General features: G+C 36.0%; 1 pseudogene; it reads left to right on the top strand.

The window, feature by feature from the left end:
* The first annotated feature begins 4,617 nt into the window (after positions 1-4,617).
* LOC107867669 lies at positions 4,618-7,898 on the top strand (annotated as a pseudogene).
* Positions 7,899-27,670: the final 19,772 nt, after the last annotated feature.

Below are 27,670 nucleotides of genomic sequence, written 5' to 3'. Positions count from 1 at the left end.
CACATTGTGACTCCCACTAGAGGTACCCTTCGGGAACACTAATTCCATGAAAACTAGGAAGAGTGAACTTGATAGAATTGATGCCCATGTCACAACCTCCATAAATACCTTGTTTCCTTAGGCCATATCCATGTGCACCATGTACATACCCTCTGTTTGTATGTCCTACAAACACTCTTTGAACTCCAACAGCTTGGGTTGGTGGGATTTGGTTAAGTGGAGCTTGGTAGGGTGGATTTGGATTTGGTGGTCTTTGGTCGTGTGGCATTTGAATTTGGCGTACTTGATAGGGCGGGTAGTAGGGTGGATTGAGACCTTGTGGGTTCAATCCTTAGGGAATTTGGTAATTTTACACTTGATTTTGTAGTGTTTGATAGGGGGAGTAAGAATTTGTGGAGTTTGGGTGGGGTTTTGGGGCGTTTGTTAGTTGAATTGTAGTGGTCGGACTACTAGTCGTGGAGTTTGGTCGGAAGTAGTAGTAGGCAAGGGAACACTTACTTGTGAGGGAGGATAAAACATGTGGTATAGAGTTTTAGGAGAGACGGTGGCAGAATTTTCTTGAGCGTGCCCGCTCGAATTGGAACCTCCATTGTTAGAGTTCCCTTCCAAAGTCAAAATTCTTCCATCCATATTTGCTACCTTCTCCTCGAGGCCCGATACCCTTTCATGTATAGCACTCATACTCCATTGTATTCCCATAATAGCTTCTATAAGAGTATCAAGGTTTGCACCACTTGATACAGGTAGGATATGATCTTTGGTGCCATGGTATCTATCAATAACAAACTCAACTAACAAATAAGAAGATTAACTGTAACGCCCCGCAATTCGGGCTACAATATAGACCATGATTTACATACGTTGTTAATCCCGAAGCCATAAAATCCTATTCCAATACGGCATGTTAATTATTGTGTAGCATGTGAAATTCACTTAATCTTGAATTTAGACCATAGAGGTCCTTCAACTCAAGGTCAAGTTGAAACTATTTCGATCGACTAAGTTTTAGTGGACATTGTAAAGTGTGTCAGCTTCCATTGACCATAACTCTCTGTATATGTCGAATTAGGAAGCCTACTATGTGTCAAATGATAGGTATTCGAGTTAGCTTTCCAACGATACCAATTTTACTAAAATCCGACACCCGAACAAGAAGTTATGGCCTTTTAAAGTGATAAGCGTCGCCTAACCAATCGCCCATGGCGACTGGAAAGCATAGGCAATAGCCTAGGCGGCACCTATGTAAATATAGGCGATAGCCTAGGCAGCGCCTATGTAAACATAGGCGATAGCCTATGTGAACATAGGCAATGGGATAGGCGGCGCCTATGTAAAGAAATCTAGTGACTTAAACACTCCGTGTTGGGGACAAATTGTTCCTTTGCCACCCTTACTTAGCCCTAAAACACGAGATTTAGTTCCAAGGACCCCAAAATACATATTCTTTCATCAAAAGTGCTCAAGATTCTCCTTAGGGTTTCAAAATAAAAACCCAAATAGTTCAAGATTTGACCGTAGGTTTTCAAAGATAATTACATATTCGGAATCACCAATCTGCAAGCTTCAAGAAACATCTATTATCCTTGGAAATAGAGGTACGTGGGGTTATCCAAAAATCTCATGGGTGTAGTTTTTATGAACATGCATGCTTTTAAAAGGGGGTTTTCAATCAAATGCTAATATCTTGCTTTCAATATGATTTCTAAGTCATTTTCTTTATGTCATGGGAATGGTTTGCCTATATACTTTAATGGTTGAAGCCATGCATATGCGATTTGAGATTTTCCATGGAAGTTTGATAAATACGAATGATAAATTGTTTTCAAATTCCCATGATAATATTTCGATACTCCATATTGTATTGTGATCAACAAAAAAGACAATGAATTTGAAATAAATATTGTTCACCACTTGTAAATGATGAAGCACATTGGTTTTTACATGATTATGCATATGTGGATGTGATATTGATGACTTGCAAGTCGGGTATGATGATACCCTTTAGACTACGATATGTGATTGAATAATATGAAATTTGAATGCATTGATTTTACATGAGAAAGGTGGATGCCCGAAGAAGGCGTTTGAGACATAAGGGCTTATCGCTGGAAAAACGTATTTGCCGACACGGAATATTGGTACCAGGATAAGTGATCTTGTGTACTTGACTTCATGTCATTCCCAAATAGGGACTATAGGTAAGAGCCCGGGCTAAGTAATCTTGGGCACTACCATTAGGTCGAGACACCATGCTGTGTGATCTTGTGTGTCTTCCCCTCACTTATACTCTAATCTCGGCGGCAACCGGGGTTTGACAGTTGGTGTAAATTATGTAGGGTATTACACCTAGATCAGTTGCATTTCATTGTTGTTGAGAAACTATTGCATTACACCCATGTGTTTTCGAATAATTTGATACGAAATTGCTTTATAATGGCTCTCACCTATACTTTGTAAAAATATTATATTTTGTTTTGATATCTCTGCGTGCCAGTACTTTTGTGCTGACCCCCTCCCTTCTCAAACCTCTCAGGTTCAGAGGCCCAGTCTAGGGGTCAAGAGAATCAGTAGAACTTTTAGACAGAGCTATAGAGACAAGTGATGAGTCTTCTATGTTTCGAAAGGTCTTATGTCCTGCAGTCCTTTTATCTTATATTCAGTTTTAGGGTTTACTGGGGGCCTGTCCCAGGTTTATATACGGTTACTTGACTCAGTCATTTGTTAGAGATTTTTGCAGACAGTTGTTTAGAGGTTAATTGATGTTGAGGGAACCTTATCTCCCCGTTATTGTCTCTTTTCATATTTATGACCATGTTTCCGAATTATTGTGTTTTTCTGTATTTCTTTGATCATATGAATTAGATGCATGATTACCAGACAGATAGGGGTGTTTCGGGCCTCAATGGTTCAAAATGCTCGTCACGGCCAGGCCCTGGTTCTGGTCGTGACATTAACATTAGTGAAATCAATCCTCTCAATCCAAGTGTTTGGAATGGCTTACAATTTAGCTCAACTTATTAGTCTTGGTTGCTTGAGTTAGTATATGACTCTATTAAGAGGGGAAAGACTCTGAAGAACTTGAATTTAAGAGTTAAACCAAGAAAACAAAAGATAAAAGAAAGAAAAAACATAAGGAATTAAGACACAAAAGAAGAATGAATCAAGAACTAATTAAACAACTAAGTAGATTAAGTTTTACTTGTTAATTAGTATCAAGAATCAAAGAGATGAAAAGAGGGATTGAGATATGAAGTTAATGGTTTGAACATGATTTAATGGAGTTTTTGAAGTGATGAGAAGTGTTTTAGAACTTGAATTGATGTTGGAGAAGTGTTGAATTGTGTTTGGGATGTGTTGGAGATGATTTGCTCTCAATTTGTGGTGTTCTGTGTTAAGGTGCATTTCGGGAGTTGTTATAGCAGATGGGGTGCACGTCCATGACACCCTTGGATACAGGAGGTCCTTCCCCTACTAATTTGAGTTGCGGCCATAGGTCCAAGGCAGACCAGGCGCACCTACAAGGTAGGTTGGCCGCCTCTAGCACTTGTAATGGTCGCTTTGCCATTAATTGGTCCCCTTTTGTACTCTTCCTTGGAATCTTCTTGGATGATTTAGGACAAACACTTTTTTCACCAATTTTGTTTCTTTGTTTTGTATCAAACAACAACTTTTGATGAAGATTCAAGTTGAAGATTTGAATGTCTTCAAGAATACTAACTTCTTCTCCGGGGCTCGGAATGAGTTGAAATTTTGAACGTAAGCACTTTTCAATGTTCTAAACTCATTTCCAACATCATTTTGCCCAAATTTTCAATAAAATTTTCCAAAATTTTTAACTCACTTCACTTTCTTCAGTTCAAGTTCTCAACAATGGTAACTCACTCAAAATGACCCGACTAAGCTCAAATTCAAGGTTTAGACTCTAGTAGTGTTAGGGAACAAGAATCTAACACTAAAACAAAAGAAAGACAACAAAATCAAAGACTCAAAATTTTAATAGTGGTTTTTTGGGATTTTTGAATTTTCAACATAAATAGACTCAAGATTGACTTCGTGGGAATGAAATCAAGCTCGGTTTTGATGCCAAGTGATATAAGATGAAAATACAAAAACGGAAACAACACGAAAACAAACGAAACAATAGAAAATGACACAACAAAGTAAAAGATAGATTGATTGACTCAAATTAATAAAGAGAAGACAACCGAAGGGTATATTAAACCCTAAGACCTTACTATCGATTAACAATAAACACCAACCTCTTACGAGGCCCTCACGAGAATTGAATTCTGAGCAACTCACGTTTCTAAACAACTAATAAGCTCCCAACAAGCTCAATAAAAAACACTCTCAAGTGTCAACTTACATTCAAAATCATCTAACTATAAAAGAAGAGAGTCCTAGCTATTTATAGGCCCAAATGCCACTTATTACAATTTGGGCCCAAAAGTAACCCTAAATGTAATTGGGCCTAAAAGTGACCCAAAGCCCAAAACTCAACAAAAAGTAATCTTGGTTCTTCCAATTTTCTCATGGGGATCACAATATTCCTCTTCATCTCTAAATTTTAGCCATGAGGCACTCTCACTTGTATCAAATATATCATAACACGTTTAGTTCACAAAACAATTATACACCAATAATTGAAATAACTATTATGTTTTAAGGAACTTTCATGGTTAGGGGAAATGAGGCCCTAAATTTTTTAGGGTCGAAAGCCCTTGCCTTATGGAAGAGCTGCCACTGTGTGTCACCATTTCCAACCTCACTAGATTGTACGATTTCTTTTATTTCTTTCCACCCCACAAAAATTCCTTCACTCATCTTATCCAAATCTTTTTTCACACGAGAGGGACATAAGGTAGGTTGGCCAGGAATCAAGAACACCATATTAAGTATAACTCTACCCCCAAGAGACATATTTTTCTATGTTGCTCTGACTCTTAAAAATCGCAAGTGCGTGTCATATTTTCCAGAAGTAGTTTATTTTTGGAGGATTCGATACAGGTGCTGCAACATTTTTGTAGAGTCTGAGCAACATAGTTTTTTTTTCCATGTTGCAAGTTTCTCTTCAAGTCTGTCTTCACTCTTCAATCTTTTGCTACCCTTCTTTAGCATTGTAACTTTCTCCTAAGAGCATGCCTAGACAAGTCATGGGAATCTCTCGTATCAGACATCCCAAGTCGTCTCCGAGTCTTTGAAAATCATCCTCCCCATTAACAGGGGCATTTTAAGACATTCCTGATAAATTCCTTCCTTCTCTTTTTTAATCTTTCTGATCTCTCTCTCTCTCTGTACTTCTTTCATCCCTAATCTTTCATTTCTCTATTCACTCCCTCTCTCTCTGTTATCTCCATTATATGATTCAAGCAACTAGGGGAGCATCCTTTTCTTTTCTTGCGGTTGATTGTATGTATTGGAGTAATTGTATTCAATATCAGAATATTAATAAAATGGCATAATACATAAACGTGCTCTTTGACTTGCCTCAGCTTGCATCTGTGCCCTCCAACTTTTGGTGTGCACAAGTAGATACTTAAGGCTGACTATGGTGGAACAAGTAGACACACACGTTCTACGTGGCGTCATACGTGGCAATTCGCGTGAAATGCCATGTAGGACGCCACTTAGGAGAAATTTGTGTATTTGTTGAACTTTATGATAGTTTAAAAGCCTACTTATGTACTCCTAAAGTTGGAGGGCACAAATGCAAGTTTAAGAGCACATTTATGTATTATGCCAATAAAATCTCTTCTAATTCTTTATAGTTCTTTTATATTGCATTTTCAGTTTGTTGTTTTCTCTTCCTTTAAGGCTAAGGGGGAGATTCATGTTCTAATGGTTTGTGATTTATTCTAGAGAAATGAGAATCTATCTCACCTTAAGCTTGAAGGGAATTAACAAGGAGAATTAAACTATATAGATGAAGTTGTTTCTAACATACAAAACTGATTTTGTGAACGATTTTCACTTCGACTCACTATTTGTTCCAGTGATGTCTTACCTAAATTATACTTGCAAAATTAATATTTAAAGTCCTTACAAAATGGCTGATGAAGAGGAAAATCAACTTCTTGTTTTTGACAATGGAATGAGAATGAGCAAGGTTAGTTAGAATAAACTGGTCACATTTTAAATTCCTTGTATGGTGCTAACTTTTATTGTTCCCGATATGACCTACTAATAATAATGACTGCTTGTTTCATTCCATAGGTTGGATTTGCTGGGGATGATTCTCCAAGGTCTATTTTCCCAAGTATAGTTGGCCGTCCTCGTCAAACTGGTATCATGGTTGGAATTGGACAAAAAGATGCTTATGTTGGTGATGGAGCTCAGTCTAAAAGAGGTATTTTGACTCTGAAATATCCCATTGAACAAGGCATAATAAGAAACTGGGATGATATGGAGAAACTCTGGCATCACACATTTTACAATGATCTTTGTGTTGCCCCCGAGGAGCATCCCGTTCTTCTGACTGAAGCACCACTTAACCCCAAAGGCTAACCAAGAGGAAATGACTCGAATCATGTTTGAGAAATTCAATGTGCCAGCCATGTATGTTGCAATCCAGGCTGTTCTTTCTCTCTCTCCCGGTGGTCGTACAACTGGTAAGCTGCAGATGAAATACCAACATATTCTGGTTTCTTATTTGTTTGAATGTGTCACCAATTCGATTGTTGTTTTTCAACGAGGTATGGTGATTGATTCCGGTTATGCTGTGACCCACACTGTCTCCATCTATGAGGGATATGTACTTCCCCATGCTATTTCGCGGTTAAATCTTTGGTGATGACCTTACCGAATATCTCATCAAGATTCTCCGGGAGAGTGGTAGTTCTATATTTCGTTATCACCTTAATAGAGGACTTTTTAGTCATCTGAAGGAGAAGTTTGGTTATGTTGCACTGGATTTTGAACAGGAGATTGAGGTGGCAAAAGTTTCATCATCAGTTGAGAGAAACTATGAGCTTCCTGATGGACATGTCTTAACTATTGGTGCTGAGAGGTTCCGTTGCCCTGAAGTCCTCTTCAAGCCATCACTGATTAGAATGGAAACAACAGGAATTCACGAAAAAACCTACAACTCAATCATGAGATGTGATGCGGATATTAGGAAAGATTTATTTTCTAACATTGTGCTTAGTGGTGACTCAACTATGTTTCCTGGAATAGCAGAACGTATGAGCAGGGAAATCACTGCTCTTGCTCCAAGCAGCACAAAGATCAAGGTGGTAGCACCATGTGAGAGGAAGTACAGCACCAGGATAGGAGGATCAATTCTAGCTTCCCTCAGCACTTTCCAACAGGTTCTCTCTTTTAATTTGCTTTATTTAACTAGTAAATAGAACATTCTACTACGGCCAAATTCCAAATCATTTTTCCCAATTATGAATGTCTTCTGGCTATCTCTTTTAAGGTCAAGGGATTTAACACTGATATCTACATCCCATGCAGATGTTGATAACAAAGGGCGAGTATGATGAATATGGTCCCTCAATTGTCCACAGGAAGTGTCTCTAAGTATTCTGAGAACTCTTAAGTTTGGTTTCATCAAATGAATTCTTCATTTAAGTCACAGTGGCCTGTTTCTTTTTTGAAGTAATACCCAATCCTATAAGCAGTCCGGTTTAACATGGTATTCTTGCTTGTGGATCGTCGGTCACTAATGGTTATATTCTATTGTTTTTCGGAGTTAAGAGCAGGTAGTTGTACTTTCTCTTTTCATATAATAATAGGACTTCTCAGTAGTGTGGAATATGTTCAGCTTTTCTTTTTGAACATTACTTACAAGACAATACATCTGTGACTAAGCGGTGGTGAAATTGCAGAAAGGTAGATCCATATACTGTGGGTTTGGATCGGATATTTATTTTGCTTCAAAGATGTTATACACGTTTATTATCAGTTTGCAAGCAGATGCCTTTGGTTCTTACCTTTCTATTGTTGTGTAGGCGATCTTTATGAATGAACCGAAAACAAGCTTTCCTTTAGAGAAAGGCAACACAATAAGTAATTAACTTCAGTGTCACTGTGCAACAGCCAACAAAAAGCAAGTTCTCTTTCCAGTTCAGTGTTATGCATGATTTTTTGTTTATTTACCGTAATTTGGTCTCAACTGGCTATTCAACACTTTAACTTTGAAAATGCACATCTAGACACCACAACAAAATACTCCATCACATGGGGGACCTGCCATCGCACAGTTAGGCCCTCAGACATAACAAAGTTTTCCTTGGACAATAAATTATCCAGCAACTTAAAACTACATATACTCAGACGATGCAGTTTAATCATCAGCATGTTCTATATACTCACATACATATAAAGCCTCAATAGGTACGCGCAAAGATGTTAAAAATGAATCTATACATAATTTACATGTAAAAAGAAAAAAAGGGTTTGCTTAATCACAATATGCAAATAATCATGTATTCGATCATATGTTGTGACAAAACAATCTGAAAGCTCAATAGTTTTCAATACGACGTTCACACTGTCATAGGTATAACACTCGTTTGTACCGATGTATGACATCTAAACTATTCGTCAAAAAAAAATTGGGGAAAAAGGGCCACATATGTCCCTAAAGTTTGCGAAAATATTCCTCCGTTAAAAGTTTAGCTCACCAATGCCCTTACCATCCAAGTTTTGGTCCATATACACCCCTGTGGCCAAGTTTTAGACCATATATACCCCTGTTGCCATTAATTGCTTTGTGGAATTTCCCAAGCCCCCTTTTCCTTTTTTTTTTTGTAAAGAAATTATATTTATCACATCACTTTTTAGTTGTCACATAACTTATAATTTAACCCACCTCTTCTTCTATAAATGAAACATCCGTCAAATGTTCTCATCTACCTCACAATCTCTTTGGATTTTCTCTAGTTCGTCGAATTTCCTTTGTTGTATTTTCAAATTCTTGCATAACCGCTCATACATATATATAAAAGATATCCTCTGAAGTGACAACTTGCTTTTGTTGTCTCTCTATGGACTATCCCTTTTACATTTCTATATCTCAATTTCTCACTTGAGTTTTACTTATTCTTCTTACTCTTGTTGTTGGAATTGGCAATGGTGCAAAATATGGAGTCGATTGATGATAATCAGAATAATTTGTAGTTGGTAAGTACATTAATTCTTGATTTTTATTGTGATTAAGTATTGAGTTTTTCTGGGGTGTTCTTGACTTTTTTAATTTTTTATTTGACTAGTTTAGAGTACGCGCCCCGCGCGTGTACCTCGCCTTAATGAGTTTAATTTTACAAATCACTTCCATATCATAAATGAAAATGTCTTGATTAATAAATTAAATGTATTGGTGATTTTACTACATACGAAAAACACTTAAATAGAAGATTGATATATTCATCGAAAATTATATAAAAGCATTAAAACTCACTTACTAAATAAGAAAAACTACCAAGACAATAGAATGATCCAAAACAATAAGCTTATAAAACTTTCTCGCTATGACATATAAGCAATTTATATGCCGTTAGAAAGTATTAGAGGACAATGAATTAACATTCTTATGATTATAATATAAAATAATATCTATGGAAAGAATTTACCAAAAGTATTCCTATTAGAGACTTTCAATTTTGAAAACTTATTTTTCTCCTTATTCTCACACATATCTTAAATATTTAAGTTAAACCATATAAAAAAGTAAAAATATGAATATTTTATTTAGTATTCATGTGCTCGATTGAAACAAATCATAATTCAAATGTTTAAATAAAATTTATCGATAAATTTAAAGAGTTATCAACCTATTTTGTAAATATATTATCTTATTGTATCTCCTTTTACTTCTATGTACGCTATCTCAATCATATCTATCAATTTATTTAATTTTAACTTTAGGTTCATAGTTCCATTGCAACATGAGTGAGAGAAGAGATAGATGTTAGCACTGGAAAATATAGTAACATAAAACCTAACTACTTAGGAAGAACATCTGTAGAAGTGATTTTACAAGATGCACTCATAATTGCGACTAAGGAGTGACAAATAGGGGCAATATTATAAATATTCCCTCCATTTCAATTTATGTATTCGGATTTCGAGATTCAAACAAATTTATTTTTTTATCGTAATTTTTCTTATAGCTTTTAAATATTTTGAATTGTTAGTAATTGAAAGATCCCAATCAATTTAAGGAGTTATCTGTGTATTAAGGCAATAAATAAACTTTTCTATGTACAGTTAAAAGATACAAAAAATGTGATAATAATGAATGCAATAAGACTACTTGAATCAAAACCAAAATAAGAAGAAAATTAGAAAAAGAGGTAGGTTTCTTGTAAACGCATCCAAAATATTACTTAAATAGAATTATAAAAAAAAATTTATATAAGATAAAATTCTTATTAATTTTGAAATTTAAAATATTTTAATTTTTTAGCTACATAACTATGGCATCATATTATTTATAATAACGTCCTTATTTTTTTTTTATTAAGGTTAATGTTTATTTTCTTACCAACTCACGTAAGGCTTCAAACACATAATTGATAAGGAATTTCTAAAACTGCAATGTTCTTCACTATCTTCTTTGAGAAAATATGAATGTCTAAGCTCAATCTATCATTGATAATCTTCATCCGTCATTCATGAGCTCAGGAGCTGAATGGAGTAATGTACAGGGAAGAAGAAAAGAAATTGTTTTATTGCATTTTCTAATTGAAAAACTATACAAAATATCTATGCACCTCACTATTTATAGACAATCTTGTAACAAAATCAACTATACAGCTCAACACCAGCTCAATCTAACTAACTAACTTCCACTTGCACTCACTTGGGCAGTAAAAACAGAAACTGTGAATGAACAGTAAAAACTGTTTTATTTCAATGGAACAGTAAAAGTTACTTCCTCATCTATCTTGAGCTTGCAATACTCCCCCTCAAGTGAAGGGTGCAGGATAGTAAGCACACCAAGAATTCCCATCAAATGCAAATGTTGAGGTTGACACAGACTCTTAGTAAGTAAATCAACCACTTGATCATGAGTTTGAACATAAAGAGTCTCAACCAAACCAGACTTGATCCTATCTCTAATAAAGTGACAATGAATTATCTATATGTTTAGTTCTCTCACGAAACACAGGGTTTGCAGCCAGTTAAATAGCTGATCTACTGAATACCTTGATAGGTACTCCAAGTCCAGAACAGACCAATTAACTGAGTCACCTTTGCAATCACTGAAGCCATATTTCTGTACTCAGCTTCAGCTTAGCTTCTAGACATTGTCTGTTGCTTCTTGGACTTCCATGAGACCAAGGAATCTCCAAATTCACTATATAGCCAGTAACAGACTATCTAGAATTAGGACAGAATACCCAATCAGAATCACACCATCAGGAAAGAGTCTTAGCAGGTTGAGTCTAACTAAACGCCCTGACCAACAGTACCTATAAGGTATCTAACTACTCTAGTAGCAGCTTCTCAATGAGATCTTTTATGATTTTGCATGAACTGACTGAGAGTTTGAATAGCAAAGCCAATATCAGGTCTGATAATAGTAGCATATATCAATTTTCCAATAAGTCTCTGATAAGAGGTAACATCAGTCAAAACTGCATCTTCAGTACAACCATTTGCATGATCATATTCCATTGTAGTCAATTTGAGATTATTCTCCAAAGGAGTGGAAGCAGTATTAGCACTACTAAGACCTATTTCTGAGATAAGCTCCAGAATATATGTGCTATGGTTCAATAAAACAATTGTAGTTGATCTTAGCACTTCGATACCCAAAAAATACTTAAGCTTACTTAAGTCCTTCAACTTAAATTTCTTGTGTAGAACCTCCTTAGAATCAAATATCAATGAGGGACTTCTACCAGTGATGCTTAAGTCATCAACATAGACTAAAATTATCACTATGTCTCCCTACTTCTTCAATGTAAATAGGAAATAGTCACATACACTCTGAACAAATCTAACATTTACCAACGGATTAGTAAGTTTCAGGTTCCATTATCTAGAAGCCTATTTAAGACTATATAAGAATTTTAATAATCTGTATACTCTTGTGTCTCCTTCCTGTTTGAAACCTTCTAGCATCTCCATGTAAACTACTTCATCTAGATCACTTTGTAAGAAAACATTGTAGACATCCATCTGATATAGAAACCAACCTTTTAAAGCTACTTAAAGCAATTACACTTCTAACTGTAACCATCTTAGCCACAGGAGAAAAGGTATCATGATAATCCAAACCTTCTTGTTGACAATAGCCTTTTGCTACCAATCTAGCTTTGAATCTCTCTAAGTTTCTTATTGACAATAGCCTTTTCCTACCAATCTAGCTTTGAATCTCTCTACCTCTCTATTAGCTTGATACTTGATTGTATACACCCACTTGGATCCCACAGTAGGTGGTAAAGGCATCACCTCCCAAGTCTTGTTTCCTTCAAGTGCTTGAATCTGTTTCTTCATGGCCTTGACCCATCTTGAATCTAATGCATCTTGTCTAAAAGTATGTAGACCAACCAAGGAGGAGAATTTGCTTAAGTATCTATGATATGACTTTGTAGTTCTAGCATCGAAGAGGTAGTTTGCCAGGGAATATCTGCAGTTCTTTCCATTCTTAGAAGTAGCATAGTCCTTAAGACAAATAGGTTGCCTTGACACCCTAGATATTTTTCTTGGAGAACATATTGCAGGAGAAGAGGATAGCAGAATACAGGTGCAAGGAACTTTAACTTGATCATCAGATTGTATAGTGTTTTATGAGGTAAACTGGACCATAGAAGGTTGTATATCTATATCAGTGCTAGAAAATTCTATATCCTTTACGGAAAAGTCATCCTCTAAAGGATCATCAACTTTAATAAGCACATTTGTGAGCTCTATGTTGACAGAATTCCATTGTGATTATGCAAAAGGAACGAGAAAAATCAAAAGATTCCTACTAGAACAAGAAGTACCATAGCTTACAACTCTTCTTAAAAGTATCCTCTTAAAATACCACATCTCTACTTAAAAAACACTTGTTAGTAGCAATTTTCATGAGCAAATAACCTTTACGAGTAGTAGAGTACCCTATCATGATGGCAGGTCTAGCTCTGGCTGAAAACTTATCTCCTTTTGGAACAACTGAGGCATCGCACAAACATCCAATAGTCCTTAAATGTGACAGGTTTGGAGGCTTGGAAAATAGTAACTCATATAGGCTCTTACCAGCTATAACATGAGATGGTAACCTATTGATCAAGTACACTACAGCCTTTACACATATACCCCAAAATTTAAATGGTAACATGGACTGAAATCTGATAGTTGTAGCCATATGTAGAATATGCCTATGTGTCCTCTTCACTGTACCATTTTTCTATGGAGTGTGAGGACAACTACTTTGGTGTATAATGCTTAGACTCAAAAACAACTCCTTACATTGAGTATTAAAGAATTTTGTGCCATTGTCAGATCTTACTACCTTGATAGAAGCACCAAGTGCCTGTTTGGATTGGGCTTTGGCTTTTGGCTTTTGGATTTTGACTTACAATCCATAAGCCATAAGTTAGAAATTCTAACTTAAAGCTTTTGGCTTATTTTTAACATTTTAGTTTAAAATTAAGTGCTTTTAAGAACTTTTTAAATATATCCAAACACTTAAAAAGTGGTTAAAAGTCAATTTTAGCTTAAAAGCACTTAAAATATCCAATCCAAATGGGAAACTGAGTTTTGATCAAGGAAAAGAAATCATTAATTGCAATAATAGTTTTAGATTTAAGTTGAAGAAAATGAACCTATGCGTATCTACTATAGTCATCAACTACAGTCAAGAAATATTATTTCCTATCAAATGTTGGAATCTTATAGGGACCACAGATCCATATGTACAAGAATAAAACATGCAAATGATTTGGAGTCACTAACAGGGAATAGTAGTGTAGTTTGCTTAGATAATGACAATCTGGACACTTATTTATCAAGTCTGTGTCATCACTACTATGAGATAACCCTAAGCATTTAAGAGTTTGAGATAAAGGATGTCCCAGCCTTCTATACCATAGATTGTAATCTTCTAATGAAACGGTTGCAGCTAAGTTCTGAGATGCGTGACCTCTATCTGCATCTTTCATTCTTCTTTTCCCTTTCACTTTTGAATATGTATAAATATCCTTATTTATTACCAGTACCTTTCATCTTGACACTGAATATGTTCTGAAAGACACAAAAATTAGGGTAGAAGGAAACAAAACAAAACAGTTGTCTAGTGATCTTTGACACAGACAACAAATTGAACTTGAATCTAGGTACAAACAAAACATGCTTCAGCAACTCATTCTCAAAAAATGAGCATCTCCAATATGAGAAATTCCTACTTTGTCACCTTTAGGTAACTGTACTTTATCTTGTTGTGATCTGTGAGGGCTTGATTCTCTTGTAAGAACCTCTCTATGTGTTGTAATATGATGAGAAGCACCAAAGTCTACTATCCAATTTTTAGCAAACACATTTGAGAGAAAAAAAGTAGTCATATTGACGTGCTTCATCTCCTTGGTATCCTTATGCAACATATTCATGATCAGTTGGCATTTATTCTCTGTAAAAGCCTATCCTTTAGCCACAAAGGCATTGTTCACTTCATGACTAGTAGAGGCTATATTATTACCATTGTGAGTGACTTTTTTTTTTCCAAAGGTTGTGCAGTGAAAGTTGATGGACCACCTTGACAGCCAAACGATCCTTGAGCCTAATGAAAAGGACCACAAGAGTAACTATTTCCCTTAGGAGCAGCTGATTTATTTCTCATCTTCCAATCAGCTGGATAGCCAATCAATTTGTAGCAATTATCCTTTGTATGACCATAAAAATGACAATACTCACATTTTTTCCTTTTGTAACTAGGATTGCCATGATGAAAACTTTGATTTCGATTAAATTTCATAGCAATAGGCTTAGATTTTTCAGGCATAGAAGTAAAGGATGCTGAATGTTGAATTTCATTCTCAATTATCATTACATAGGCTTGGTTAATGGTTAGAGTCACTCTCTTCAATAAGACCTGCCTGTGAGCTTGATCACAGGATTCATTGAGGCCAATCAAAAACTGAATCAATCTCTATGATATAAATGATCAGCATAATCCTTTGATTTTGGAAAGCCACAATTAGTACTTGGTACAAGAGCATCATATTCCCCCATAAACTTCTCAATTTAGTGAAATAAGTCAAAACAAAATTAGTACTTTGTGAGAGTGTTTTAATCTCTCTAAGGAATTGATAGATTCTCATACGGATTTTCTTGTCAAATCGTTCCTTCAAATCCTGCCAAACTTCAAAATCACTTGTAGAATACATAATTCCACTTAAAATATCTTCACATACAGTGTTCATGATTCAAGCTAGAACAATGTCATTACATATTTTCCATTGCTCATGAAGATCTTCCCTGTATGAATCCTTGCTACAATCACTAGTAACAAAGCCAAACTTATGTTTCCCTAAAAGTACAATTCGCATCCACCGACTCCAAATTCCATAATTTTCAGATCCAGTAAATTTGATAGGAATTAGTACTACACCTAAAGCATGTTATGTACCAATGAATAACATATCATTTTTCTCTATCTTAGGAGGTGCCATTGCTGAAATTGGTTGGATAAAGCTGATAGTTGATAGGAAGAAAAATTTCTAGATAGAAGAAGAAATTCTGAGGATCATAGACTAAATATTCTAAAAGAATCGTCGGTGTCTCTGATACCATGAGAAAATCTGAATGTCTAAGGTCAATCTATCATTGATGAGATTCATCTACCATTGATGAGCTCAAGGAGCTGAACAGAGTAATATGCAGGGAAGAAGAAAAGGAATTGTTTTATTGCATTTTCTGATTGTAAAACTATATAAAATATCTATGCACCTTACTATTTATAGAAAATCTTGTGACAAACTCAATTATACAGCTCAGCACCAGCTCACTCTAACTAACTAACTCCCACTTGCACTCACTTGCACAGTAAAAACAGAAACTTTGAATGAACAGTAAAAATTGTTTTATTTCAATGGAACAGTAAAAACTACTTCCTCATCTATCTTGAGCTTGCAAAATACTTATTTCAGATAACTGAATTCTTTTGATCTTTTGGCAGAGGTAGCATGATTGGCAGCATGTTATGTGAGTATGAGTATTCAACAGTGTGTTGATATCAAGAGTATAGTTCATATTTAGAAATTATTTATATTCTGATTTTCTGGTTGCCAATCTTTTTCCCAATCCTTGTCTTGCAGATTATCTAACCATAATTCATCAAAATATCTCTATTTTATATGCACGACATAGATGATTTTCATTAATGAAATCAACAATTGATTTTCTCCGTAATTTCCCTTTTACAGGTGTACTTTTTGGATGACTAACTTCATAAATCCAATTTGATTTCAAATAAGTTCAATTTTTTTCCGTAATTTTAATTAAATAGTGATTCTAGTAAAATAGTAAAATGACAGTTTTGTCCATCGTAGAGTCATCTAATGAAGGACAAAAAGTTCAAAAAATACTTATAAGGATCTTCACACTTTTAATACAGTATAGATGATTCTTGGGTTTACGCAAGAATATGAAAATACAACAAAGGAGTTTCGACAAATTAGTGAAAATTCAAAGAGATTATGAGGTAGATGAGAGAATTTGTCGGATGTTTAATGTATAGAAGAAGGGGTGATTTAATTATATGTGATGTGGAAAATATAATTTCTTAAAAATGGGGGTCGAGAAATTCCAGCAAAGCAATTAACGACAATAGGGGTACATATGGGCCATAACTTGACAACTGGAGTATATATGAATCAAAACTTAGACGGTAAAGGATTGGTGAGCTAAAATTATAATTGAGGGTATATCTAGACCTTTTCTCAAAGTTTAGGAGTATATTTGACCCTTTTGTATTAATCTCAAGTCATACAAGGGGTGTCAGGCCAAAAAATGATGGCATGCCCAACCAGTCCAAACTTTTATGGGATGGACACAACCTAATTTCTTATTGGGTTGATTTTAGGCATATCCAACACATAATCCATTTTAAAATTGATCTTCAATTTAGCTCAATTCTATCCCATTTTAAAGAATACTTAATTTGGGTTTACTACTTGAGATTTTCTTTGATTTTTATGGGTTGGGTCTCGAAACTAGGTCAAAATGGGGTCTCGGGTGCTGAGTCTGAGTCGGGGCTTGGGATTCACATCAGATATTGATGTTAGGACAAAGTGGGGTCCTAATTCATGGTCAGTGCTCAGGTTTAATTTCAGGTAAAATTGGGGGTGAGGGCCTTGATTCTGAATTAGGGTTGGATCTAATCAGATTGGGAGTAGATCACGGGTCAGGATCATAGTTCGAGCCATGATTCTTTAATCTTGATTTAGGTTTAGAGCCAATGCTCGAGTCTAGAGATTTGAATCTCAAGCGAAGGTCGGTTTGAGGTTGAGTCTCAAGTCATACGTTAGGGCTGGATCTTGGATCATGGTCGAATCTTGCATCTTGTATCCTAGGTTAGGGTCTAGTTAGGTTCTCTATCCTAGGCCAAGCTTGGATCTTAGGATAATACCATGGGTCAGATTTTTTCCCTGATTTTCTTACCAAATTTAATTTGTATTTTCTTAGAAGGAAAATAAAAGAAATACCATAATTACTTTTACTTTTCCTATAAGGAAAATATAAAACTTTATTATATTTGGAAAACCTCTTTCTTCGAGAAATGTTTTGAAACTTTATAAATAGAAGACTCCCTTTCTTATACAACAACATAGTAGCATCCAGAATATAGTCATTTAAAGAGTCTTGTGTATGGAGAGATTTTCTCCCAACATTTTATGTTTCTTTAACATAAGTTTTCATGTGTAGGGAAATTGGTCAAACAGTATCAATAATATTATGTTTTAGTATATTTTTATTTGTCATCTGAATTTTCATCATCTTAATTTGCAAACTTTAAGCTTCCGCATGACACCCTTTAAATTTTGAACCCAACAAGTGGTATCAGAGCTTATGGTTCAAAGGTCCAATCGTGTGGTGAGATGAGATTAAACAGGTTCAAAGAAATTACAAAATGAAGTTGTAACCAGTTTGGCGATAATGACGATTTTGTTTAGCTAATATGGAGAAGAAGTTTTAAGCATATTTTAACAAACTTGTTGCTGGATTTTTAAAAATAAAAATAAAATATTAATTTTTAACCCACTTTTAACCACAATAGTTTAAGTCTTATTTTTAACCATAGAAAGCAACAGCGATGAAGATTAGGTGAAGAACAAAGATCATGCACGCAAACAAGGAGGATCAAATTATGTCAAAAAAATCAAGCCAAAAAGGGTAGATTTGTTAGGGGTTTTGCCCTAATTTTCTTATCAAATTTAAGCTTTATTTTTATTAGAAAGAAAATAAAAGTAATACCATAATTACTTTTACTTTTCCTGAAATAAAAATATAAAAATCTTCCATATTTGCAAAACCTCTTTCTTGAAGGAAAGGTTTTGAAACTTTATAAATAGAAGACTCTCTTTCTCATACAACAACACAGTAGCATCCACAATATAGTCGTTTAAATGGTCTTATTTAGGGGGAGATTTTCTTCCAACGATTTATGTTTTCTTTAATATTAGTTTTCATGTGTAGTTCAATTGGCCAAATCATATCAGAAATATTATGCTTTAGTATACTTTTATTTATCATCTGAATTATCACCGTCTTGATTTGTAAACTTTAAGCTTGTGCATGACACCTTTTCGATTTCGAACCCAACAAGTTGATGGGATGGATATTCAAAGATTTGTTATTGACAATGGAACTAGATGGTCCATGGTTAATTTCAATGAACACTTGCAATTTCAACTCTATCCATTGTGTTGCTTTCTATGTAACCCACGAATGAATAATAGCTAAATCATTTGCTTCTCTAGGTTGTCTTTGCTGGGGATAATTCTCCAAGGGTTGTTTTACCATGTGCAGTTGGTCGTCCTCATCATAGTAGCATCATTGTTGGAATGGTACAAAAAGATTTCTATGTTGGTGATGAAACTCATTATGAAATAGGTATTTTTTACTCTTAAATATCCCATTCATCGTGGCATAGTAAGAAAATGGGATGAGCTGAAGAAAATTTGGAATTACACATTTTACAATGAACTTCATGTTGCCCTTAAGGAGCATCCCATTCTTCTGACTGAAGCGCTACTGAAGAAGAGAAAGAGGAAAAAAACAAACAAAAAAGAAGAGAAAAAAATATGAGAAGTAGCAGTAATCTACATTCATACAACATACAACAAAATATATAATACAAGTGGTTTGAAATATCCCTCAAAACCTGGAAACATGTCTCCTAATGTTGTGCTGAAATTATGCACCACCACACACTACAAATAACATTTAAAGATCTAGAAATTACAACAAAATAATCTTCAGTTATAGCAAAAAATCAAGACCGAAAAAATTGCCAAGCTGACACCAGTTAGCATCACTGAAAACAACATCCTTTATCACTCCTCCTTGATGCAAGTGCTGCTGGTTACTCCAAGCTTAGCTATAAGAAGCTCAAATCTCTGTTTTTGTAATGCTTTTGTAAAAATATCAGCTAGCTGATCTTTACTACAACAATACAAAATCTGAACTTCATTTTCCCTTTCAGCTTCTTGAATGGAATGATATTTGATTTTAATGTGTTTAATCTTCTCATGAAAGACTGGATTCTTTACCGTAGCAACTGCAGACTTGTTATCACAAATGATTTCTATTGCTTTACTTGGCTAAAACACTAAGTCGCTCAAAAATTTTCTCAACCATAAAGCTTGATTAACAGCCCCTGAGGTAGGAACGTACTCTGATTCAGTAGTTGATTGAGCCACAAACCCCTGCTTCTTTATGCACCAACAAATGATAGCTAATCCTAGTGTGAAGCAATATCTAAAAGTGTTTTATATATCATCTTGTGACCCAGTGTAACGACCCGCATTTCGGGCTAGAATGTAAACCATCTTTTCCATGCGTAAATATTTTAAAATCCATAAATCCTATGAAAATTTAGTGTGTTAATAAGTTATGTAGTGTGGTAATCTGGTTGAGCATGAATTAAGATCATAGAGTTCCTTTAACACAAAGACGAGTTGAAAACATTTCAATCGATTAAATTTTAGTGGATGATTTAACTTAAGTCAACTTTCATCAACCATAAATTCTTGTATATATCGAATTATAGGGCCTACTATATATCAAATGAAAGTTCTTTGAAGTAGCTTTTCAACGATATCAATTACGCCTAAATCCGATAATCGAGCAAAAGTTTTGACTTTGCAAAGTGGAGTGCGTCGCCTAACAAATCGCCTAAGTCAACTGGAATGGTTATGCCATAATTTAGGTGCCTCCCGGCCTAACTTAGGTGATGGGCAATGCGCCACCCAGCCTAGCTTAGGTGATGGGCAACACGGCGCATGCCTTATGGTCCAACGACGTAAATTCATTATTTTTAAGTCATTTTAAGGGCAACTAAGTCTTTCACATCCCAAAACCATCCCTAATCATCCTTAAATGAATTTAGGCTTATTATAAACATCAAAACCCTCCTAAGATCCCTAGTTCATCCTTCAAGAACATAATAGGAGAAAACAACTAGGGTTTGAGCAATCAAGCTTAAATGTCCAATTTTTTTAAAACTTCTTCACGAATTCATCGCAACTAAGGTACGTGGTATTCATCGTAAAACTACATGGGCTTGTTGAATCTCTTGAATATTATTTGAAGTTATCAAGCATGAATTTATAACAGGGTTTCAGATCCTATGTTTTAAGTTATACATTAGAACCTTTTAATGGTAGAATTGTTTTGGCATTGTGGTCTTTTTCCTTAAATTGATTTATACCTATATGTGTATGTATGAAATTAAATATTTGATTGTGAACATTATTATTGAAATTCCTCTCTTTTGATGAATTAGAGTTTATGAACTTATTGGGAATGATTTGAAATACATGTTTTATGATTTGAAAGTGGTCTTTTCAATATCCAAGTATTTGACATACTTTAGAGATGATGAGAGAGAGTTTATTATTATACCTATATTCTTGTTTAAAAGAGAGAAGTGCATGTTATTGAGTAAATTGACATGACCACCTTATGTTATTGAAATATTGACAAAGAGAAAGTTCCTTGCAAGTGTTTACATAAATTTAAAGAAAGAGTTCTTTGAACTGATTTATTGATACGGTGGTCCTAAACTTATGTTTTGAAAATAGATATTTTAATATGCTACTAATGGCTTAGAGATGTGACTTGTAAGTCAATGGTATGAAGATACCATATGAGTGTACGCCATTGCAGAGTAAGAACTCTTTTTGAGTTTGATTTCAGAGAATACATGTTTTAAAGACTTAAAAATGGGCTTAAAAAGGGTTAGGTGGTTTCCCAAAGAAGGCTTGAGTTCAAGTAACTCTTAGCCCAAAATCGTGTTTTACTGATACGGGTTCATTATTTCCCCAAGAGGTATTATACGCTGACCTAGTGCCTTGTGGTGTACAGAGATAGAGACTCCAACTCTTGCGACAAACTTTGGTTGGGGGCTTGGCTTTCGAGTTAAGGACAGATTCTATATAGCCCGTGGAATTTCAGAGTTGTAGGGTAGACCACCTAGCGCAGAAGTAAAATAAAGAGTTAGTCATAGATTTTTCAGATGATTATTCAGAGTCTTTTAAATATGCCCATGTATTTTCTCATCATATGCTATGTTTATGAACTGTTTTCAAATCGGTATCACTTATGTTAAATAAAAATTATTATATTGAATTTGCTTTATGTACCAGTACAATTGTACTGACCCCCTACCTTTCAGGGTTTGAGGCTCAGTCTAGAGGTCCTGCTAAGCCGTAGAGTTTCCAGATTAAAGTGAAGTATGTAGTTGCTAAGCCTTCTAGGCTTATGTCTTTAAGACTTTTGTTATTTATGTTAGTTTTGGTCCACTGGGGGCCTTGTCCCAATTTTCAGACAGCTTTATTTCGTATGTAGTAAAAATTTCACAGATTGAGTCAGATATCATTTAGATATTGTTGAATTATAGTCTTCATTATTATTTTGAACTTAGAGTATGACCATGGTTCTGTATTGATTTATGTTTTCTGCATCTTCTATTATTGTATGAATATTATGCATGATTACCAGATAAAGAAGGTCATCTGGGCCTTCATGGTGTAGGATGTTCATCATGGCTAGGGTCCCAGCTCAGGTCATGACAAACTTGGTATCAGAGCCAAGTTCATGGTCCCAAGGTGTTTGTGAGATTACATCACATAGAGTCTTATTTATGTGTATGTAGTGCATCACACCCATAAGCGGAAGACTGCTAGACGTTTAGGAATGTTTCCTCTCTTTGTGGTTTAGTTCGTGCTTTAGGGTCTAAACTGTCCTCTAATCAATGATCTCTTGTATTTCAAAATAGCAGTTTTGCCTCCTCGTCGCTCCAATGATCAGAACGCCCAGACTGATGATATCCGTCCCACTTATGGGATGATGACACATAATAGGTCTCACACTCCCGAATTTACTGTTGCTCCGAGAGTCCCTCCTGTCCATACTAGCCCACCTAAGGCACCTAGAGCTCCCCAGTCTAGAACTAACTATACCCAACCTCCCGAGAGGGAGATATCAAATGTTAAGTTTAGACAGTCGATGCATATGCTTGCACAGTTGGTGGCTTCACAGACCGGGTTGTCAGAGGACGTTGGGTTTGCATCTGGTGCACCGAGACTTCACGGGTAAGTCAGTTTATGAGGTTGAACCCACCTAATTTTACTGGCACAAAGGTGGAGGAGGATCCACAAGAGCTTGTGGACGAGATAGAGAAAATCTTTTGGGTGATACATGTAGATGAGGTAGAAGGGGTGAATTGACGGCTTATTAACTGAAGGAGGTAGCGAATCAGTTGTACAATGAGGCGGAAGACTTAAGAGGTGAGAATGCTGAGCCCTATATGTGGGATAAATTTATAAAAGCCTTTCTAGACTTATTCTTTCCTTTAGAGTTGAGAGAGTCCAAGTTTGAAGAATTCATGAACTTAAAATACGGAAAGATAAGCGTTAAGGAGTACACTTGGAAATTTAACCAACTATTCCATCATGCTCTGAAGATGGCGGGCAACATGAGGGCTCGTATGAGGAATTTTGCATCCGGTCTTTCAGATGATTTAGTATTGGAATGCAAAGGGGTGATATTGAACAGGGATATGGACTTCTCCAGGCTATCTATTCACATGCAATAGGTGGAGGAGTAGAAGAAGAAAGTTGCTTAAGCAAGAGAGAATGACAGACAGGCAAAGAGGTCTAGGCCAGCAGATCAGAACTATAGTCAACACCAGGATAGCAATGAGGGTAATAGGTGGCAAAAGAAGAAGAATTAGAATAATGCTCAGTCTGCAGTCAGTGCTCTAGTGCCCAGACCTCCAGGTAATCAGTTATTTCAGAACTTTCAGTCTAGCTAGGGACCGAGAGTACAGGGTAAACAGTCACAAGGGAATGTGGCACAACCCGCTAGATCATATCCTCGATGTAACATGTGTGGAAAGCACCACCTAGGGAGATAACAGTTTGGTATCATGGTATGTTATTTGTGTGGCCATCCAGGTCCTATCCAGAGGGAATGCCAGACAGTGAAAGGTAATGTTGGGGGAGCTAAGTCACATGCAAATTCTTCTGCGCTACCGTTGCCTCAAAAGGGTGCCACTTCAGCTACCAAGAGTAATCGCAACCGTTTGTATATTTTGTCAAATCTCCAGGAGGCAGAGGCCTCACCAAATATGGCCACGGGTAAGTTACAAATTTTCTCTTGTGATGTGTATGTGTTGCTTGGGATGGATCTACCTTATCTTATATGACCCCATATATGGCAGTCAGTTTTGGGTTTAAGCCCGATGTTATTGCAGAACCTTTCTCTCTTTCCACTCCTGTAGGTGATTCTATTGTGGCTAGGAGAGTGTATAAAAATTATGTTATGTCCATTTATAGCCATGATACTGTGGTAGACCTCATAGATCTTGATATGGTTAATTTTGATGTTATACTTGGAATGGACTGGCTCCATTTGTATTATGCCATGTTAAATTATAAGACCCAAAAGGTTACCTTCTGTTTTTCGAATAAACCAGTGATAGAGTGGGAAGGGCATTCAGTAGCTTATAGAGAGAAATTCATATCTTACCTCAGAGCCCGTAACTTATTTCCAAGGGTTGCTTGTATTATCTTATTCAATTTAAAGATTCAAATATTGAAATTCCTTCTCTTTAGTCAGTATCCATGGTTAATGAGTTTCTAGAAGTTTTTCCTGATGATCTCCCAGGAATACCACCCGATAGTGAGATAGAGTTTGGTATTGATTTATTGCCGGACACTTATCCCATCTCTATTCCACCATATAGAATGGCTCCTGCAGAATTGAAAGAGTTGAAAGAACAGCTAACAGATCTTCTTAACAGAGATTTTGTCCATCCTAGTATTTCTCCCTGGGGTGTACCTATGCTCTTTGTATGTAAGAAAGATAGTTCCCTCCGTATGTGTATAGATTACTGTTAGCTGAATAAGGTCACTATTAAAAATAAATATCCTGTTCATAGTATTGATGATGTCTTTATCCAACTTCAGGGTACTAAATGTTTTTCAAAGATAGACCTTCATTCAGGATACCATCAGTTGAAGGTTAGAGAGTCAGATATTCCCAAAACAGCTTTCCAAACCCGATATAGTCACTATGAATTCTTAGTCATGTCCTCCGGGTTGACTAACGCCCTTTCAGATTTTGTGGACCTAATAAATAGGGTATTCTATCAGTTTTTAGATCTATTTGTCATAGATTTTATTGGTGACATTTTGATTTATTCTAAGAGTGAGGAGAACCATGCCAATCACCTCTAAATTATCCTTCGGACTCTCAAAGATCATAGGTTGTATGTAAAGTTTTCCAAATGTGAATTTTGGATTAATGTTATTGCTTTCTTGGGGCATATTGTATCTAGTGAGGGAATTAAAGTTGATCCCCAAAAGGTTGAGGTAGTGAGAAAATGGACCAGACCCACGACTCCAACCGACATTCGAAGCTTCTTGGGTTTGGAAGGGTACTACAGAAGATTTGTAGAGATTTTTTCCTCCATAGCTGATCCACTTACTAAGTTGACACAGAAAAAGGTTAAGTTTGTGTGGTCTAACTCCTGTGAGAATAGTTTTGAGAAGTCAAAATACAAGTTGACTACTGCACCTATTTTGACTCTTTCGGGCGGTATAGAGGGTTTTGTTATGTACTGTGATACATCCTGGGTGGGACTTAGGTGTGTACGTATGTAGCATGGTAGGGTGGTAGCTTATGTATCTAGGCAGTTGAAGGTGCACGAGCGAAATTATCCCACACATGACTTGGAGTTAATGGTTGTGGTATTTGCGCTTAATGTTTGGCGGTGTTATCTGTACGAGGTACATGTTGATATATTTACTGACCATAAAAGTTTACAGTATGTTTTCTCACCTAAGGAATTGAATCTCAGGCAGAAGTGTTGGTTGGAACTATTGAAAGATTATGACATGAGCCTGCACTATCATTCGGGCAAGGCGAATGTGGTAGCTGACGCCCTAGTAGATTATCTATGGGAATTCTTTCTTATGTTGAGGAAGAGAAAAGGGACATGGTGAAGGATATTTATTGGCTTGCAAATCTAGGAGTGTCAATTTTGGATTCCAAATATGGAGGATTAGTTGTGCATGAGATAGCTAATCTTCATTGTGTGCTGAAGTAAAGGAAAAATAGGCCAAATATCCCATTTTGATGCAAATTAAGAAACATGTGGGTCAATAGAAGGTAATGTCTTTTGAAATTGGTGATGATATAATTTTGAGATACCAAGGTAGGTTGTGTTTTCCAAATATGGATGGTCCGCGAGAGAGGATCCTTGACGAAGCTCACACTTTGAGGTAAGTTGTTCACCCAGGCTCTACTAAAATGTACCATGATCTTAAGGCTATATATTGGTGGAATAATATAAAACGTGATGTGGCTTAGCTTGTTTCCAAGTGTCTGAATCGCCAACAAGTTAAAGTGGAACATTTGAGATCAGGTGGTACTTCCCAGGAGATAGCCTTTCCTTTATGGAAGTGGGAAATAATCAATATGGATTTCATCATGGGAATTCTGAGGTATCAAAATCAGTATGATTCTATTTGGGTAATTATGGACCAGCTGACCAAGTCAGCTCACTTTTTGCCTATGAGAACAAACTATTTGGGAGATGATTATGCCAAGCTATACATTGAGGAGATAGTCTATTTGCATGGGGCACCCGTATCTATTCTATCCGATCGAGGTATGTAATTCTCTTCATAGTTTTGGAAATCTTTTCAGAGGGGTTAAGGTACTCAAGTGAACCTAAGTACTGCATTCCACCCTCAGATGAATGGGAAAGATGAAAGCACCATTCAGACCCTTGAGGATATGTTGAGGGCTTGTGTTATTAACTTCAAAGGTAGTTGGTTAGATCACTTTCCACTGATAGAGTTTGCCTACAATAATAGCCATCATGCCAGCATTAAGATTACACCTTTTGAAGCATTGTATTGGAGAAGATGTAGATCACCAATTGGGTGAGACACAACTGTTTGGGCCTGATCTTGTTCATCAGGCAATGGAGAAGGTGAAAGTCATTAAAGAACGACTCAAGATAGCCCAGAGTCGCCAGAAATCCTAGACTGATGTCAGAAGAAGGGAGCCAAAATTTGAGATTAGTGATTGGGTGTTTCTAAAAGTCTCCCCTATGAAGGGAGTCATAAGATTCGGGAAGAAAGAAAAGCTGAGTCCTTGTTATATAGGACCTTACCAGATTGTGAGAAGAATCGGTGGAGTCACCTATGAGTTAGAGTTGCCCGCAAGTCTGGATTCTGTTCATTCGGTATTTCATGTGTCCATGTTGAAAAGTGTATTGGAGATCATTCCTTAGTGGTTCCTATAAAGAAGATCAATGTGAAAGATTCCTTGTCATACGAGGAAGAACCCGTTGCAATCTTGGATATCCAAGTTTGAAAGTTAAGGAGTAAGAAAATAGCTTCTGCTAAGGTGATGTGGAGGAATCAAAAAGTAGAGGAGGCTACTTAGGAATCAGAAGATGATATGTGGGCGAGGTACCCAACTCTTTTTGAAACATGGGTGTTGAGTTAGAAGGTACAAATCCTATACTACTTCTTTCTTTCTTTTAGTTTTTGAAATCATGCTTGTTGTATCCTGAGTCGTCATTTGGGGATGAATGATCTCAAGGGAGGGATAATGTAACGACCTGCATTTTGAACTAGGATGTAAACCGTCTTTCCCATGAGTAAATATTTCAAAATCCATAAATCCTATGAAAATTTAGTGTGTTAATTAGTTATGTAGTGTGAGAATCTGGTTGAGCATGAATTGAGATCATAGAGGTCCTTTAACTCAAGGACGAGTTAAAAATATTTCTATCGATTAAGTTTTAGTGGATGATTTAACTTAAGTCAAATTCCATCAACCATAACTTCTTGTATATATCGAATTAGAGGTCCTACTATATATCAAATGAAAGGTCTTCAAAGTAGCATTCCAATGATACCAATTACGCCTAAATCTGATAATCGACCGAAAAGTTTTGACTTTGCAAAGTGGAGTGCATCGCCTAACAAAT

The sequence above is a fragment of the Capsicum annuum genome, chromosome 4 (genome assembly GCF_002878395.1).
Source record: "Capsicum annuum cultivar UCD-10X-F1 chromosome 4, UCD10Xv1.1, whole genome shotgun sequence".
Taxonomy (NCBI): domain Eukaryota; kingdom Viridiplantae; phylum Streptophyta; class Magnoliopsida; order Solanales; family Solanaceae; genus Capsicum; species Capsicum annuum.
The sequence above is the reverse complement of the archived record's forward strand: the minus strand, read 5'-3'. Positions and strand labels throughout refer to the sequence as shown.